This window comes from Mus musculus, chromosome 15 (assembly GCF_000001635.26).
Source record: "Mus musculus strain C57BL/6J chromosome 15, GRCm38.p6 C57BL/6J".
Classification (NCBI taxonomy): Eukaryota; Metazoa; Chordata; class Mammalia; order Rodentia; family Muridae; genus Mus; species Mus musculus.
This window is the reverse complement of record NC_000081.6, coordinates 46,345,415-46,365,119: the sequence shown is the minus strand read 5'-3', so window position 1 is coordinate 46,365,119 and position 19,705 is coordinate 46,345,415. Positions and strand designations below refer to the sequence as shown.

Sequence of the window (19,705 nt, the reverse complement as noted above, 5' to 3'; positions counted from 1 at the left end):
TGTATTGGTTTTTTTCTGTTATTATTCTTTGAAGGGCTGGATTCGTGGAGAGATAATGTGTGAATTTGGTTTTGTCATGGAATACTTTGGTTTCTCCATCTATGGTAATTGAGAGTTTGGCTGGGTATAGTAGCCTGGGCTGGAATTTGTGTTCTCTTAGTGTCTGTATAACATCTGTCCAGGCTCTTCTGGCTTTCATAGTCTCTGGTGAAAAATCTGGTGTAATTCTGATAGGCTTGCCTTTGTATGTTACTTGACCTTTTTCCCTTACTGCTTTTAGTATTCTATCTTTATTTAGTGCATTTGTTGTTCTGATTATTATGTGTCGGGAGGAATTTCTTTTCTGGTCCAGTCTATTTGGAGTTCTGTAGGCTTCTTGTATGTTCATAGGTATCTCTTTCTTTAGATTTGGGAAGTTTTCTTCAATAATTTTGTTGAAGATGTTTGCTGGTCCTTTGAGTTGAAAATCTTCATTCTCATCCACTCCTATTATCCGTAGGTTTGGTCTTCTCATTGTGTCCTGGATTTCCTGGATATTTTGAGTTAGGATCTTTTTGCATTTTCCATTTTCTTTGATTGTTGTGCCGATGTTCTCTATGGAATCTTCTGCACCTGAGATTCTCTCTTCCATCTCTTATATTCTGTTGCTGATGCTCAAATCTATGGTTCCAGATTTCTTTCCTAGGGTTTCTATCTCCAGTGTTGCCTCACTTTGAGTTTTCTTTATTGTGTCTACTTCCCTTTTTAGGTCTAGTATGGTTTTGTTCATTTCCATCACCTGTTTGTATGTTTTTTCCTCTTTTTCTGTAAGGACTTCTACCTGTTTGATTGTGTTTTCCTGTTTTTCTTTAAGGACTTGTAACTCTTTAGCAGTGTTCTCCTGTATTTCTTTAAGTGATTTATTAAAGTCCTTCTTGATGTCTTCTACCATCATCATGAGATATGCTTTTAAATCTAGGTCTAGGTTTTCGGGTGTGTTGGGGTGCCCTGGACTGGGCGATGTGGGAGTGCTGGGTTCTGATGATGGTGAGTGGTCTTGGTTCCTGTTAGTAGGCTTCCTACGTTTACCTTTCGCCATCTGGTAATCTCTGGAGTTAGTAGTTATTGTTGACTCTGTTTAGAGATTGTTCTTCTGGTGATTCTGTTACCGTCTCTCAGCAGACCTGGGAGACAGATTCTCTCCTCTGAGTTTCAGTGCTCAGAGCACTCTCTGCTGGCAAGCTCTCTTACAGGGAAGGTGCGCAGATATCTTGTTTTTGGACCTCCTCCTGGTCGAAGAAGAAGGCCCAAAACAGGGCCTTTCTCAGAAGCTGTGTTGTTTTGGCAGTTCCCAGAAGCTGTCAGCTTCTGTGTTGCAGACTCTCACCTGTGCAGACTAAATTCCTAAGCTCCAGGGAGTCCTGGAACCAAGATGGCGACCGCTGCTGCTGAGGCTGAGGCCGCCTCCCAAGCCAGGCGGACACCTGTCCTCTGGTCCGGACGGTGGCCGGCTGTCTGCAGCCCGCCAAGGGTGCTGCCTCAGCGGCTCTGTGCTTCCGCCTGTCCCAGAAGCTGTCCGGTTCTCTGGCGCACCCTCTAACCTGTTCAGACTAATTTCCTAAGTTCTGCTGAGTCCTGGAACCTGGTCACTTGATTTTTGACAGATGAGCTAAATCTGTACAGTGGAAAAATGACAGCATATTCAACAAAAGGTGCTGGTTCAATTGGTCGGTCAGTCAGCAGATAGAAGAATGAAAATTGATCCATATTTACCTCATTTTACAAAGCTCAAGTGCAAGTGGATCAAGGACATTAATATATAACCTGATACACTGGGAGGGAGAAGAAAGCAATCACAAGTAGGGAGGGATGGAGGCACCTCGGATCAAAAGTGGACAGGGATGGGGCTGGGGGTGGGGAGAGAACTTGATCTGGTATTGGGTGAGGGAAAATGACCAAATGAAGCCCTGAGGTCCAGAAGAAAGAATGGAAACTGGCAACCTCAAGAGGTAGGAAATTGGTGGGACTCTCCAGAATGCACCAGAGACCTGGCAGGTGAGAGAATCTCAGGACTCAAAGGGTGGGACCTTATATAAAATGCCAGACAGTAGGGAGAAGGAACTTACAGAGCCCACCTCCAGCAGGAAGCCAGGGCATATATGAGGGAGAAGTGCCATTCCACAGTTCTGGCCCATAATTGTTCCTGTCTGAAAGAATTACAGGGATGGAAATGGAGAGGAGCCTGAGGAAAAGAAGGCCCAGCAAGAGGCCAAATGAGAGATCCAGCTCTCAGGGAGGAAGTCCCAAGGACTGACACTATTACTGAGGCTAAGGAGCACTCACAAAAAGGGACCTAGCATGACCACACTCCAGAAGCCCAACAAGCAGCTGATAAAGTCAGAGGCAGATATTTGTACCCAACCAATGGAAAAAAGCAAGTGACCCTTCTTTTTTAATTAGGGAGAGACTGAAAGAGGCTGAGGAGGAAGAGGGTGACCCTATAGAAGAGCTAGGAGTTTCAATTAATGTGGACTCCAAGATCTCTCAAACACTGGATCACCAAACAGGCAGCATATACCAGCTGATATGATACCCCCAACACACATACAACAGAGGACTTCCAGGACTGTGTTGATTCAGAGTTGATGCACCTAACCCTCAAGAGACTGGAGGCCATAGGGAGTATAGAGGTCATGTGGAGTGGGGGGTAGGGACATCCTCCTGGAGACAGTGGAGTAGGGAGGAGGTATGGGATGTGGAGGTGTAGGAGGGTAGACAGAGAAGGGAATAAAATAAGGAGTGTAAAATAAATAAATAAATATGTTTGTAAAAAATGGGGTACAGAGCTAAATAAAGAATATAAATAGGCCAGGAAACACCTAAAGAAATGTTCAACATCTTTAGTCATCAGGGAAATGCAAATCAAAGACATTGAGATTCCACCTCACATCAGTCAGAATGACATAGATCAAAACTCAGGTGGGAGCAGATGCTTGTGAGGATGTATAGAAAGAGGAACACTCCTGCATTGTTGGTGGGACTGCAAACTAGTACAACCAGTCTGGAAATCAGTCTGGCAGTTCCTCAGAAAATTGGACATAGTACTACCTGAGGACCCAGCTATACAATTCCGAGCATATAACCAAAAGATGCTAAAACATTAAATAAGGACACATGCTCTATTATGTTCAGAGCAGCACTATTTGTAAAAGCCAGAACATGGAAGAACCCAGATGCCCTTCAATGGAGGAATGGATACAGAAAATATGGTACATTTACAAAATTGATTACTTCTCACCTATTAAAAACCACGACTTCATGAAATCGTTACACAAATGAATGGGACTAGAAAATCTTATCCTGAGTGAGGTAACCCAGTCACAAAACACACATGGTATGCACTCACTGATAAGTGGATATTAGCCCAAAAGTTCAGAATACTCAAGATACAATTCAGAGACCACATGAAGCTCGAGAAGAAGAAAGACTAAAGTGTGGATGCTTCAGTCCTTCTTTGAAAGGGGAACAAAATACTCATGGGAGGAAATTCAGAGAGCAGTGTGGAGCAGAGACTGAAAGAATGACCATCAAGAGACTGTTCCACCTTGGGATCCATTCCATATACAGTCACTAAACCCAGATACTATTGCAAATGCCAAGAAGTGTTTTCTGACAGGAGCTTGATATAGCTGTCTCCTGAGAGTCTCTGTCAGAGCCTGACAAATACAGAGGAGGACAGTCACATCCAATCTTTGGACTGAGCATGGGGTCCCCAATGAAGGAGTTAGAGAAAGGACCGAAGAAGCTGAAGGGGGTTGCAACACCATAGGAAGAACAACAATATCAACCAACCAGCCCCAGCCCCCCAATATCTCCCAGGGACTAAAACACCAACCAAGTATACATGTAGTGACCCATGGCTTTAGCTGAATATGTAGCTGTGGGGTCATGAAAGGCAGCCTATTTTGGTTGAATGAGGCTTGCTCCAGTGACCCAGTAGAAAATTCTACAAGGGATGGAACAGTGAACCAAATTACCAGAGACAGGTGCCTGGCACCACAGAGCCCTCAACTCCATAATTCTGTCTCTGTAAGTCACACAGACAATGTCCCAAGCTCCTCATATTCTGGTTAGACTCCACCCCCACAGTTACCTGACTATAGTGGGGTATGTTCCTTCCCAAAGTTATCTGGCGATAGCCCAGCCCACTACAAAAGGGGCTGTTTGGCCCCTCCCCGCTCTCTTTAAGATTTCATCTTTCTTATTCTCATTTCTAGCCCTCCTCTCTCTCCATTTCCCATCTCTCCACTCGGCCATGGCCAGCCTCTCTCTCTTTCTACCTTCTCTCTTTCTATACCTTTCTACAATAAAGCTCTAAAACCATAGACTATCTCTGTTCATCAAGGCCGACAGTACTTGAATGATGGGATAGGCTTTCCTCTAAAGAGCCATGTCCAACCTCCCACTGGAAGGCCTTCATATGCTCCAGCCACTGACTGGACTAAGGATTCTCCACGTGGGAACCATCCAGCACCCCCTCTCTCACTGACTTCTCCTCCCTTTGTCCCTGGGAATGACCGAGCTCTCCCCGGGGCCCCCATTTGTTCTCAGCTCTTCTGTGGTGTCCAGCTGTGTCTGGGGTGGCCAAGACTGAGAATTTGTTATCTCTGGGCTTCCCCTAGGACTGCTCCTTGTCTACTACACCCTGCAGGGGTTGTCCATAGCTTTCCAGAGCCAGACACCCACCTGAGCCACCATGGAAAGCATGCTGACTCAGTCTCTCATGTTCGCCTTCCCAGAGAACCAGAAATCTTGTAGGATAAGGGTTTTCTTTCACTTCCTTTATTCCCCCACTCCTACGGCCCCACATGTAGCAGAGGATGCCTTGTCAGGCATCAATGGAAGGCGACGCCTTAGTTCTGTGAAGGCTTGGTGTCCCAGTATAGGGGAATCTCAGGGTGGAGAGGAGGGAGTGGATGGGTGGGTGAGGGAACACCCTCATAGAAGCAGGGGGAGGAAGGAAGGGATAGGGGATTTCTGGAGGGGAAACCAGGAATGGGATAACATTTAAAATGTACATAAAGAAAATATCCAATAAAAGAAAAAAATGAAATAAAAATAAATAAAACTAAAAAACAAAAAGAATAGTGACATGTTGAGTGTGTTGATCATTATTCTTTCTTGATGGCATGTTGGTTGTTGTTGGCAACAGTAGTAGCAAGCTTGCCTCTCCATATGTCATGCTCACCAGAACAGTTCTGTGTAACCATTCCATGCATATGCCTCAGGTTTTTGTCTTCAAATATCATTTAATTTAGGTCCAGAAAGCCCAAGTAGTCTCTCTGTATTGCTTCTCCCTTCTCAATTCTTTCTCACCCTCCTTGTTTCTTTCTTTCTCCTTCCTGCCCTCGTTCAGAGTCAGGATCACTGACCTAAGGTTTGGAGGGAGAGAGAGAGAGAGAGAGAGAGAGAGAGAGAGAGAGACTCAATCAAATTATCAAACAAAAAGAATGTTAAGATACAGTTTAATAGCTGGGCAGTGGTGGTGCATGCCTTTAATCCCAGCACTTGGGAGGCAAAGGCAGGCAGATTTCTGAGTTTGAGGTCAGCCTGGTCTACAGAGTGAGTTCCAGGGCAGCCAGGGTTACACAAAGAAACCCTGTCTCAAAACAAAACAAAACAAAACAACAAAAAAGATAGTTTAATACCATTCTAAAATATTATATGTACACAGAAACCACCACTCCATTCCTCTAATGGAAAAATTTATTCACACCATTACAAAAATTAAACTTGAACTGATGGAGTGCACTGGGAAAATGTCTGTGGAAGATGAGGCCTGGTGAATTTCTCACTCATATATAATGTGTGCATCTTTCAATCTTGTTTGTAATATGTTTTCAAATTTCGCATCACCCAGCATATATGCTAGACCCATTTAGAATTTTCATGAACATGGGTACCCAAACAAGAATGGAGTAAAGACAACACAAATAGAAATGCTAGCCTGGAAAGCAGAAAACTCTCAGAACCTCAAGTTTAGAGAAAGATGTACTGGCATTCATGAACAGCTTAAAGCAAGAGAAACGATCTTCCCTAATCAAGAGCCCAAGGAAGTTTCTTAATAATATACTCTGAAACCATATAAGTAATTTATCTATTGAGCAATTTATATTTATATATTTAAGGGTGTGTGTGTGTGTGTGTGTGTGTGTGTGTGTGTGTGTGAGAGAGAGAGAGAGAGAGAGAGAGAGAGAGAGAGAGAGAGAATTTAAAGAAAAGGAAAGTGTAGGGAAAAAGTTTTAAAACAGTAATCAGTTTTCAGTTTTCAAGGGATTAAGGCCAACTGATGATTGGAAACAACAGCAACAAAATAGAAACCTTTTATATAACAAACATTTTTTAATCAACTGTGTGAAAATAAATAAAAAGAGTAAATGAGAATATTATAGAGCTATACATGTGAAATTGTACTAATAGTCAAGATGTACAAAGAACAAATAATTTGTCAAGGAAACAAGTGGTCCAATTAAAATTGGGCTTGGCTTCTAAACAAATGTTCTTTTGAGAAGACATAAAAGTACATTTTAAGTAACTCAAAAAATGTTCATCTTCTTTAGTAATTAAGGAAATTAAATTTAAACAAGTCTAAGTTTTTATTATACCTTAAAATCAATAAAACCCAATCACAAAGGAACTCGCACAATATGTACTCACTGATAAGTGGATATTAGCCCAGAAACTTAGGATACCCAAGATATAAGATACAACTTGCCAAACGCATGGAATTCAAGAAGAAGGAAGACCAAAGTGTGGACACTTTACCCTTTCTTAGAAATGGGAACAAAACACCCATAGAAGGAGTTACAGAGACAAAATTTGGAGCTGTGACGAAAGGATGGACCATCTAGTGATTGCCATATGCAGGGATCCATCCCATAATCAGCTTCCAAATGCTGACACCATTGCATACACTAGCAAGATTTTGCTGAAAGAACCCTGATATAGCTCTCTCTTGTGAGACTATGCTGGGGCCTAGCAAACACAGAAGTGGATGATCAGAGTCAGCTATTGGATGGGTCACACAGCCCCTAATGGAGGAGCTAGAGAAATTACCCAAGGAGCTAAAGGGAACTGCAACCCTATAGGTGGAACAACAATATGAACTAACCAGTACCCGGGAGCTCTTGTCTTTAGCTGCATATGTATCAAAAGATGGCCTAGTCGGTCATCACTGCAAAGAGAGGCCCATTGGACTTGCAAACTTTATATGCCCCAGTACAGGGGAACACCAGGGCCAAAAATGGGCAGTGGGTGGGTAGGGGATTGGGGGGGTGGGTATGGGGGACCTTTGGGATAGCATTGAAAATACCTAATTAAAAAAAAAAGAAGTTTAAAAAAAATCAATAAAACAACCAATAGCAAATTTGAGGATGATTGAGGGTAAAATATGTAGCCTCTGTGACTTTTGGAAGGAATGAAAATTGGCCCAGCCACTCTAAAATTAGTATAGAAAAATCTCAGAATCTAAAAACAAATCTTCCATATTGTACTGGCTAGTTTTGTGTCAACTTGACACAGCTGGGGTTATCACAGAGAAAGGAGCTTCAGTTGAGGAAATGCCTCCATGAGATCCAACTGTAAGGCATTTTCTCAGTTAGTGATCAAGGGGGAAAGGCCCCTTGTGGGTGGGACCATCTCAGGGCTGGTAGTCTTGGTTCTATAAGAAAGCAGGCTGAGCAAGCCAGGAGAGGCAAGCCAGTAAAGAACATCCCTCCATGGCCTCTGCATCAGCTCCTGCTCCCTGACCTGCTTGAGTTCCAGTCCTGACTTCCTTTGGTGATGAACAGCAGCATGGAAGTGTAAGCCGAATAAACCCTTTCCTCCCCAACTTGCTTCTTGGTCATGATGTTTGTGCAGGAATAGAAACCCTGACTAAGACAAATTGGTACCAGCAGAGTGGGGTATTCCTGTGACAACCTGACCATGTTTTGGGGAGGACTGTGGAAGGACTTTGGAACTTTGGGCTTGAAGATCCATTCGTTGTTAAGAGCTCTGTCGGATGTTGTGTAGGAGCTTGGAAGATAATGTTGAGAACAGTGCAGAAGATGGAGGCCTGGCTTGTGAAGTTTCAGAGGGAAAATTAAAGACTCTTTTCAGGGACATTGCTATTTTGGAGTTTGATTATTCTGTGGTTCTGGTTAGCTGGGACTGAAGAATCAGTTGTGATTAACAAGATACCAGAACTACTAAAGCAAAACCTTTGCATTACTGGGACTATTGATGCTGGTTAGCTGGAGCTAAGAAATTAGCGGTGATTAAGAAGAGACCAGCATCATTGAGGTGACATCTTCTGGAAGTGTTTTCTGAAAGCACAAAGAGGCTGTGTTCCAGAGATGGCCAAGGTTGTACTCCTGCTGCAGTGGGACTTGGTAATATGTAAGGGTCACCCAGGTGGTACTGGTTTTGAAGGCATGAAGGGGTCACGCAAAGCAGCTGAGGCTCGGCACTGTGAGAGGCCATGGAAGGCCATTGGTGAAGGTGCAGCCTCAGTTGCAATTGAAGGCCCAGGACTGAAGGGGTCATGCAGTGTTTTAGAGATGCCAGTACCATGAGATGACCACCAAGAGCAGCAGCAGCAGTGGAGTACAGGCATCTGGAGCCTAGAGGATGATGTGTGTGCTACAAAGGGCCTGGCTGGAGAAGTGACCCAAGCCCTTGGAGGAGCCCAGAAGATCGTGAGTTGGATCCCAGACATTGGACGGTTGGAGATTGACTTTTGCTTTTGATTGTGACTATGCCCTGATATTTTCCCTCTTGAAGGAAGAAACTGTTTTAGTGGAGCCCACAGTTAAGAGACTTTTAATTGTAAAAAGACTTTGAATTTTAAAAGAGATGGATATTTTAAAGAGATTGAAATTTTAAGAATATGTTAAGACTGTGGGACTTTTAAAGTTATTTAGAATGGGGATGAATAAGATTGTAAGGGTTGAGGCTTACTAGTGATGTTTTTGTGTGTCAAGTTGACAAGGGGTCAATTGTACTGGCTAGTTTTGTGTCAACTTGACACAGCTGGGGTTATCACAGAGAAAGGAGCTTCAGTTGAGGAAATGCCTCCATGAGATCCAACTGTAAGGCATTTTCTCAGTTAGTGATCAAGGGGGAAAGGCCCCTTGTGGGTGGGACCATCTCAGGGCTGGTAGTCTTGGTTCTATAAGAAAGCAGGCTGAGCAAGCCAGGAGAGGCAAGCCAGTAAAGAACATCCCTCCATGGCCTCTGCATCAGCTCCTGCTCCCTGACCTGCTTGAGTTCCAGTCCTGACTTCCTTTGGTGATGAACAGCAGCATGGAAGTGTAAGCCGAATAAACCCTTTCCTCCCCAACTTGCTTCTTGGTCATGATGTTTGTGCAGGAATAGAAACCCTGACTAAGACACATATTATCCAGCTATATCATTCTTTAGCATATACTCAACCCCCTACTCCTCAGATATTTGCTCAGTAGTGTTCCTATTGCCCTATACAAAATAGCTATAGTGGAAACTACAAATATCTTTCCACAAATGTATGAATAATGAAAATGGAATACATACAATGGGATTCTATTCTGCTGTGATGAAATTGGAATAATAATATATTTGAGGGAAATGGAGTAACCCAGAAGAGATTATACTACATTATATAGCATAGACTTACAAAGACAAATACCATGTTATCTTTAATTTGCTGTTCCCACTTCTAAAACTTCAAATGTGAGTATAAACCATTGAGTAAGTAGTCCTTGAAATCAGAAAAGTACAAAAAGTTCTCACTTAATATATTAGCTAAAAAGATGAGATTATTATCAAAATGGTAAGAAATTCAGTTTCTTTATAAATTGGAAGAAAATTTCTCAACAATAAATAACCATAGATTAATACCTATACTCATTATACATAAATTGAAGAGATTAATTTGTTTCTTTTACCAGATAAGGATATTACATATATTAGTTTAATTTGCATTGATAAAGGAATACATACTGACTCAATTGATTATTAGTTTTGACCTTGGATATTAAGAGTACCATAATTTGCAATAACAATTTGATATCTGTGTATTGCTATTGAAAGAATTTGAATTTATTAATATATAGCCACATCAATTTGCAGTTGCAATAGTGATCCTTACCCAACAGCCTTAGAAATTATGTTTATTTTGCCTATGTGTTGCTAGGAAATGAATATTTAAACAGTAAAATTGCCTTTGGAAGCAAGACTTCATTAGCTTTTATTAGAAACCTTTGGATAATAAGTGAGATTTTTAACAGTGTATGTTCCCTTCATTTTTGTATTTATTAAAGCAGTGAATTAGAATATCATAGAAAGTAATGTGCAAATTCTGAAAATGAATGTAATATAACCTCAAGCTATTCTATATAAATTGCTATTATTCGTCAGTGCTCTGTGATTGGAGAAAATTGAAAGAGATACAAAAGATGTTATGTAGTTTATAGAGACATATTTGAAAATATGAAGGTGTTAATGTGAAAATAACTGAATTGTACCAATCACAATATTTGTATTTTTATTAACTATATTTTATTGTAAACATAGATAAATGTCAACTTCATAGATTTTCCCACTCTCCTTGTTACTTAAATATACTGTATCAGCCTTCTACTGGGGCAGAATACCAACTTGTGTGTTTCCACAGTCTAAGGATCTTACAGAAGTTCTGCTGTGTGCAGGGCAATGGGTAAAGGAAATTCCCAAACAACGGCAAGAGCTGGAAACCCTGAGCAGCACAGTAGACTCGGGACTGAACACCTCCTCCAAGCCACGCCCCCAATCTCTACTCTCCTTCTGGCCTGCAACTTCTGCCAGGGCAGATTACCAGCTTGTCTGCTCCTCTGAAGACCCAACTGTCTGAAGGCCTCCAGGAGTTTTGGTGCATGCATGGCAACAGTCCCCACGGGCTGAAGGCCTACCAAGAGAACAGGTATACACAGGGACACAACTTGACTGCTGTTCTGAAGAACCAACAGTCTGAAAGCCTCCCAAGAGGTCTGATAAACACTGGGAAACAGATCACCAGTTTATCTGCTCCACTGAAGACGCTACAAACTGAAGATCTCCCAGGAGAGCTGTTACTCACAGGGCAGCAAAACAGCAGCTTGTCTGTCCCTCTGAAGACACTAGAGTCTGAAGGCCTTACAGGAGGTCTGCGATAGCCATGGCCACAGGCATCACAGGAAACCTGAAATAACACAAGGATAAAGAAGGTAGTAGCACCATAGATAATGAGATGACAAGAGGAAAACAAATACAAGACCATAAGCAACAGAAGCCAATATAGTTTGGCATCATCAGAACTCAATTCTTTCACCACAGCAAGGCCTGGATACCCCAGTAGACCTGAAAACAATGACTCTGACATAAAATCCTATCCCTTGAAGACAATATAGTCCTTTAAGGAGGATATAAATAACTCACTGAAAGAAATACAGAACATGGGTAAACAGGTAGAAGCCCTTAAAAGGGAAAAAAATAAATATCTTACAGAAATATAAGAAAAGACAATCATACAGGTAAAGGAATTGAACAAAGAGGCCCAAGTCCTAAAGAAAACACAAAAGGAGGCAACAATTACATTGGAAAACCTAGGAAAGGGGTCAGGAATTACAGATGTAAGCATCACCAACAGAATTCAAGAGACAGAAGAGAGAATCTCAGGTGTATAGATATGTTACATGATATTGACAAAACTGTTAAAATTTAAAGCATTAAAAACCCCTAACCCAGGGCCCCCAATGGAGGAGCTAGAGAAAGTATCCAAGGAGCTAAAGAGATCTGCAACCCTGTAGGTGCAAAATTATGAACTAACCAGTACCCTGGAGCTCTTGACTCTAGCTGCATATGTATCAAAAGATGGCCTAGTCGGCCATCACTGGAAAGAGAGGCCAATTGGACACGCAAACTTTATATGCCCCAGTACAAGGGAACGCCAGGACCAAAAATGGGAATGGGTGGGTAGGGGAGTGGGTGGGGAGGGTGTGGGGGACTTTTGGGATAGCATTGGAAATGTAATTGAGGAAAATACGTAATAAAAAAAAAAAAAAAAAAAACCCTAACCCAAAACATCCAAGAAATCCAGGACACAATGTAAAGACCAAACTTAAGAATAATGGGAACAGAGAAGAATGAAGATTCCCATTTCAAAGGACCTGAAAAACCTCTTCTAGAAAAATCATAGAATAAAACTTCTCTAAACTAAAGGAAGAGATTGACACAATGTACAAGAAGCCTATAGAAAACCAAATAGATTTGACTAGAAAAGAAAATCCTCTGGTCATATAATAATCAAAACACTAAATGCACAAAACAAAGAAATAATATTAAGAGGTATAAGTGAAAAATACCAAGTAACATATAAAGGCAGATCTACCAGAATTACACCAGACACACTAAAAGCCAGAATAGCCTGGACAGAGATCATGAAGACCCTAAGGGGACAAAAATGCCAGCCCAGGCTACTATAATCAGCAAAACTCTCAGTCAACTTAGATAAAAAATCAAAATATTCCAGAACAAAACCAAATTCAAACAATATCTATCTACCAATCCAAGCCTATTGAGTATTCTAGAAGGAAAGCTCTATAAAAGAAGAATACCTATAACAAAGAAAAAATAAGATATTAATAATCTCACAACAAGAACCAAAAGGACAGAATTATATACATATAATGCTATCTACAAAAACAAACATAACAGTAACAAACAATCATTAGCCTTTAGTATCTCTCAATATCAATGATAATTCCCCAATAAAAAGATATACACTAAAAGACTGGATATTCAAACATAATCCAGGATTTTACTGCATATAAGAAACACACCTAAATAACAAAGACAGAAGCAAATGGTCCCAAGAAACAAATCATCCTATTATTCATTAAATGGACTTTCAACCAAAAGTTATCCATTGAGATGAGGAAGGACATGTAATACTCATCAAAGAAAGATCTACCAAGAGAAAGTCTCATTTCTTAGCATCTATGCCCCAAATGCAAAGGCACCCATATTCATAAAAGAAACTTTACTAAAGCTCAAAATAGACATTGAATGCCAACCAATAATATTGGGAGGCTTAGACACCCCACTCTTACTGATGGACAGGTTATTGAAACAGAAACTAAACAGAGACACAGATGAAACTAATAGAGGTTATGAACCATATGGATTTAACAGATATATATATAGAACATTTCACCCTAAAAAAAGCAAATAGACCTTCTTCTCATCACCTCATGGTACCTTCTCAAAATTGAGCATATGATTGGGTACAAAAAAACCTCAATTGACTCAAGATGGTTGAAATAATCCCATACATCCTATCAGATCACCATGGATTAAGGAAAAACAGACAAACAAACAAACAAACAAACAAAATAAACACAGAAAAACAGACACATATACATGGAAACTGAATAACCTCTACTCAATGATAACTTGACAGGGAAGACATAAAGGAAGAAAATAAAGACTTCCTGGAATTCAAAGAAGATGATGATACAGTATTCCCAAATTTATGTGACACAGTGAAAGCAGTGATAAAAGGAAAATTCATAGCACTAATTGACATGGTAAAGAAGTTGGAGAGATCCTACAATAGCAACTTAACAGCACACCTGAGAGCTCTAGAACAAAAAGAAGCAGATACACCAAAGAGGAGTAGACTGCAGGAAACAGTTAAACTCAGGGCTGAAATCAGCCACATCGAAACACAGAACTATACAAAAACAATCAATAAAACCAAAAATTGGTTTGTTTGTTTTTGTTTTGTTTTGGGGTTTTTTTTTGAGAAAATAAATAAGATAAATAAACCCCTGGAGAAACTAACTAAAGGGCACAGAAACAATATCCAAATTAATAAAATCAGAATTGAAAAGGGAAACACAACAAATGAAACTGAGGAAATTAAAAAACAAGTCTTCATATTCTACTACTAAAGTCTATACTCAACAAAATGGTAAAATCAAGTTGAAAGCAATGATTCTCTAGACAGATACCATGTTCCAAGCTAGTAAAAAGCAGGTAATGCATCTAACCTGGCCTATATGTCCTAGTGAAATACAAGAATTCATTAACCTCACCCTACCCCCCAAAAAGCCCACATCCAGATGACTTTATTGCAGAAATCTACAACACCTTCAAAAAAGAACTAATAGCAACAATTCTCAAACTATTCCATAAATAGAGATAGAAGAACCACTACTGAATTCATTCTAGAAGCCACAGTTACTTTGATATCTAAACCACAAAAGGGTGCAACAAAAAATAACTTCAGACCAATTTTGTTTATGAATCTCTCTCTCTCTCTCTCTCTCTCTCTCTCTCTCTATATATATATATATATATATATATATATATATATATACATATATATATATGTATATATATATATGTATATATATGCAAAATCTAAAAAATTCTAACAAACCAGATCAAAGAACACATTAAATCCAGCATTCCCTATGATCAAGTAGGCTTCATCACAGAGATGCAAAGTTGGTTCATTATACAAAAGTCCTTAAAGTAAATTCATTATAAGAACTAACTCAAAGAAAAAAAAAATCATATGATCATCACATTAGATGCTAAAAAGCATTTGATAAAATATACTACTCCTTCATAGTAAAACTATGCCCTAGAAAGAGCAAGAAAGTAATCTTTCAATAAACATAAAAGAAGATAGCCACATGAACAGAATTAGAACTCTAACAACAAAAGTAACAGGAAGCAACAATTACCTTTACTTAATATTTCTTAATATCAATGGACTCAATGCCCCAATAAAAATAGACTAACAAAGTGGTTATGTAAACAGGACCAAAATTTTGCTGAATACAAGAAACACACTTCATTGACAAAGACAAACATTGCCTCATAGTAAAAGACAGGGGAAAAATGTCTAAGCAAATAGTCCCAAGAAAAAAACTGGAGTAACCATTCTTTTTTTTTTTTTAGGTGTTTTCTTCATTTAAATTTCCAATGCTATCCCAAAAGTCCCCCATACCACCTCCCATTCCCCTACCCACCCACTCCCACTTCTTGGCCCTGGCATTCCCACATACTGAAGCATATAAAGTTTGCAAGACCAAATGATGGCCAACTAGGCCATCTTCTGATATATATGAAGCTAGAGACACGAGCTCCGGGGGTACTGGTTAGTTCATACTATTGTTCCACCTATAGGGTTGCAGACCCTTTTAGCTCCTTGGGTAATTTCTCTAGCTCCTCCATTGAGGGCCCTGTGATCCATCCAATAGCTGACTGTGAGCATCCACTTCTGTGTTTGCTAGGCACCAGCATAGCCTCACAAGAGACAGCTATATCAGGGTCCTTTCAGCAAATTCTTGATAGTGTATGCAATGGTGTCAGCATTTGGAGGCTGATTATGGGATGGATCCCCGGGTATGGCAGTCTCTAGATGGTCTCTCCTTTCGTCTCAGCTCCAAACTTTGTCTCTGTAACTCTTTCCATGGGTGTTTTGTTCCCAATTCTAAGAAGGGGCAAAGTGTCTACACTTTGGTCTTTGTTGTTCTTGAGTCATGTGTTTTGCAAATTGTATCTTGTATCTTGGTTATTCTAAGTTTCTGGGATAATATCCACTTATCAGTGAGTACATATCATGGAAGTTCTTTTGTGATTGGGTTACCTCACTCAAGATAATGCCCTCCAGGTCCATCCATTTGCCTAGGAATTTCATAAATTCATTCTTTTTAATAGCTGAGTAGAACTCCATTGTGTAAATGTACCACATTTTCTGTATCCATTCCTGTGTTGAGGGGCATCTGGGTTCTTTCCAGCTTCTGGCTATTATAAATAAGGCTGCTATGAACATAGTGGAGCATGTGTCCTTCTTAACAGTTGGAACATCTTCTGGATATATGCCCAGGAGAAGTATTGCGGGATCCTCCAGTAGTACTATGTCCAATTTTCTCCAGAACCGCCAGATTGATTTCCAGAGAGGTTGTACAAGCTTGCAATCCCACCAACAATGGAGGAGTGTTACTCTCTCTAGACCCCATTAACAAATGGGGTTCAGAACTGAACAAAGAATTCTCACCTGAGGAAATTTTTGATCTTAGCCATTCTGACTGGTGTGAGGTGGAATCTCAGGGTTGTTTTGATTTGCATTTTCCTGATGCCATTCCTATCTCTTTGTACTAAGGTAAAATCTAAGTGGAATAACCATTCTAACATAGAATTAAAATAGACATTCAACCTAAAGTTATCAAAAAAGATATGGAGGGACATTTCATACTCATAAAAGTAAACTCTACCAAGATGAATTCTCAATTTTTAACATCTATGCTCCAAACGGAAGGGCATCTATATTTATAAAGAAAACACTACAATCATTGATAATTGTAAAGGATCGGGATTGGGGACAGAGGCTAGAAGGAAGCCTTGTACTTGGAGGTCAGGTTACAAACTTGTTTATTCATGAGTAGCAATAAGTAGCGAAATGGGATCGCATATGTTCAAACACACACACACACACACACACACACACACACACACACACCACTAACCTTCAGTCTGGCCCAATGTCACAGCCAGGCTTGGTGGCAGCACATCAGGTAAGTTTCCTTCTGCTTCCAGTCCATATGGAACTCGATCAGAGGTGTGGGTTTTTCGTGCAGTGACAGGTTGCTGGGTCAGTGGACTGGATATCTTGTCATGAGGGCATCTCTGTGAGACTCCAGGAATGAGTCAGTCACAGTGCCAGACCAGGGTTTTTAATTTACTCTTAGTCAATCATAATTTATACGTTCACACATTATTTCATCAAGCATTTACCTTAGTTCAACTTCATCATACTCACTCACACACACTCTAGGCTTGATTTCCATGGTATTGTTTCTTTGTCTTCTTCCTTACAATAAACCAGACCTAATGAAATTCTAAAGCTTCTGTATGGCAAAGGATGTGGACAATAGGACAAATTGGCAACCTAGATTGGGAAAAGTATTCATTAATCCCATGTCTGATAGTGAGTTAATATCCAATATATATAAAGAATTCAAGCTAACCTCCAAAATACCAAACAACCCAATCAAAAACGGGGTACAGAACTAAACAGAGAATTCACAACCAAGGAATCTTTAATGGCTGAGAATCACTTAAAAATTCATTTAAAGTCCTTAGACATCAGGGAAATGAAAATCAGATTGACCATGTGATTCCACCTTACACAAATTAGAATGCATAAGACAAAAAATTTAGGACACCAGGATGCAGGTGAGAGAGTCATCTTGTATCTCAGGTCTCTCAGAGACCAGTCTGCACAGGAGAGCACGCAGGCCACAGAAGTAACAGAGCTTCTTGGACAGGGTACCTTCAGGCCTTCATCTTTAGCCAGGTGGCAGAGCTGAGCTCCAGAACTCTGCGCACCTTCCCTGCAAGAGGAGAACTTGTCTGCAGAGAGTGCTCTGACCACTGGGACTCAAGAGAGAGTTGGAATCCCAGGAGTGATGAGAGAAGCAAACAAAATTACAGGAGGTAAGATCTAGACAGAGACAGTTAGATCATCTATCACCAAGGATTATCAGATGGCAAAGGCAAATGTAAGAATCTTACTAATAGGAACCAGGCATAGTGGATACACCTTTAGTCCCAGCACTCGGGAGGCAAAGGCAGGGAGATTTCTGAGATTGAGGCCAGCCTGGTCTACAAAGTGAGTTACAGGAAAGCCAGGGCTATACAGAGAAACCCTGTCTCAAAAGACAAAAAAAAAAAAAAAAAAAAAAAGAATCTTATTAATAGAAATCAAGACAACTCAGCATCTTCAGAACCCAGCACTCCAACCACAGCGAATTCCTGGATACCCAAACACACCCAAAAGGCAAGATTCGGATTTCAAATCATATCTCATGATGTTGGTAGAGGATTTAAAGAAGGGCACTAATAACTCACTTAAAGAAATACAGGAGAACACTAGTAAACAGTTAGAAGACCTTAAAGAAGAAGCACAAAAATCCCTCAAAGAATTACAGGAAAACACTGCTGAACAGGTAGAAGTCCTTAAAGAGGAAACAAAAAAATCCCTTAAAGAATTACAGGAAAAAAACAACCAAACAGGTGATTGAATTGAACAAAACCATCTAAGAACTAAAAATGGAAGTAGAAATAATAAAGAAACACAAAGAGAAACAACTCTGGAGATAGAAATCCTAGGAAAGAAATCAGGAACCATAGATGTGAGCATCAGCAACAGAATACAAGAGATGGAAGAAAGAATCTCAGGTGCAGAAGATTCCATAGAAAACATGGACACAGCAATCAAAGAAAATGCAAAATGCAAAAAGATCCTAGCTAAAAACACCCAGGAAATCCAGGATACAACAAGAAGACCAAACCTTAGGATAATAGGTATAGATGAAAATGAAGGTTTTCAACTTAAAGGGCCAGTAAATATCTTCAACAAAATTATAAAAGAAATCGTCCCTAACATAAAGAAAGAGATGCCCATGAACATACAAAAAAACCTACAGAACTCCAAATAGACTGGACCAGAAAAGAAATTCATCCTGGCACATAATAATCAGAACAACAAATGCACTAAATAAAAACAGAATATTAAAAGTAGTAAGGGAAAAAGGTCAAGTAACATAAAGGCAGACCTATTAGAATTATACCAGACTTTTCACCAGAGACTATGAAAGCCAGAAGATCCTGGAGAGATGTTATACAGACCCTAAGAGAACACAAATGCCAGCCCAGGCTACTATACCCAGCAAAACTCTCAATTACAATAGATGCAGAAGCCAAACTATACCATGACAAAAACAAATTCACACAATACCTTTCAATTAATCCAGCCCTTCAGAGGATAATAATGGGACAACACCAACACAAGGACGGAAACTACACCCTAGAAAAAGCAAGAAAGTAATCCTTCAACAAACCTAAAAGAAGACAGCTGCAAGAACAGAATCCCTACTCTAACAACAAAAATAAGAGGAAGCAACAATTACTTTTCCTTAATATCTTCTAATATCAATGGACTCAATTCCCCAATAAAAAGACACAGACTAACAGACTGGTTACATAAACAAGACCCAACAATTTGCTTCATACAGGAAACTCATCTCAGAGAAAAAGATAGACACTACCTCAGAATGAAAGGCTGGAAAACTATTCCACAAAATAGAAACAGAAGGTACTCTACTACATTCTATGAAGCCACAATTACTCTGATACATAAAACACATAAAGACCCAACAAAAAAGAGAACTTCAGACCAATTTCCCTCATGAATATCGATGCAAAAAATATTCAATAAAGTTCTCCCAAACCAAATTCAAGAACACATCAAAAAACTCATCCAACATGATCAAGTAGGCTTCATCCCAGGGGTGCAGCAATGGTTTAATATACAGAAACCCATCAACATAATCCACTATATAAATAAACTTAAAGGAAAAAAAAACTACATGATCATCTCCTTAAGTGCTGAGAAATGATGTGACTAAATCCAACTCCCATTCATGATAAAAGTCTCAGAAAAATCAGGAATTCAAGGCCCATACCTAAACATAATGAAAGCAATATATGGCAAACCAGTAGCCAACTAAATGGAAAATTGAATCATTCCCACTAAAATCAGGGACTAGACAAGGCTACCCATGTTCTCCCTACATATTCAATATATTACTTGAAGTCTTAGCCAGAGCAATTA

The 19,705-nt window shown here is 39.9% G+C and overlaps 1 long non-coding RNA gene across 1 annotated transcript in view; it reads right to left on the bottom strand.

Moving 5' to 3' along the window:
* 1700022A22Rik (RIKEN cDNA 1700022A22 gene) overlaps positions 1-19,705 on the bottom strand; it is a 49,315-nt gene that overhangs the window by 8,780 nt on the left and 20,830 nt on the right. Inside the window, exon 3 of the long non-coding RNA NR_045509.1 lies at positions 11,114-11,215. This is a non-coding gene — a long non-coding RNA (RIKEN cDNA 1700022A22 gene). The remainder of the gene's footprint in view (positions 1-11,113; positions 11,216-19,705) is intronic.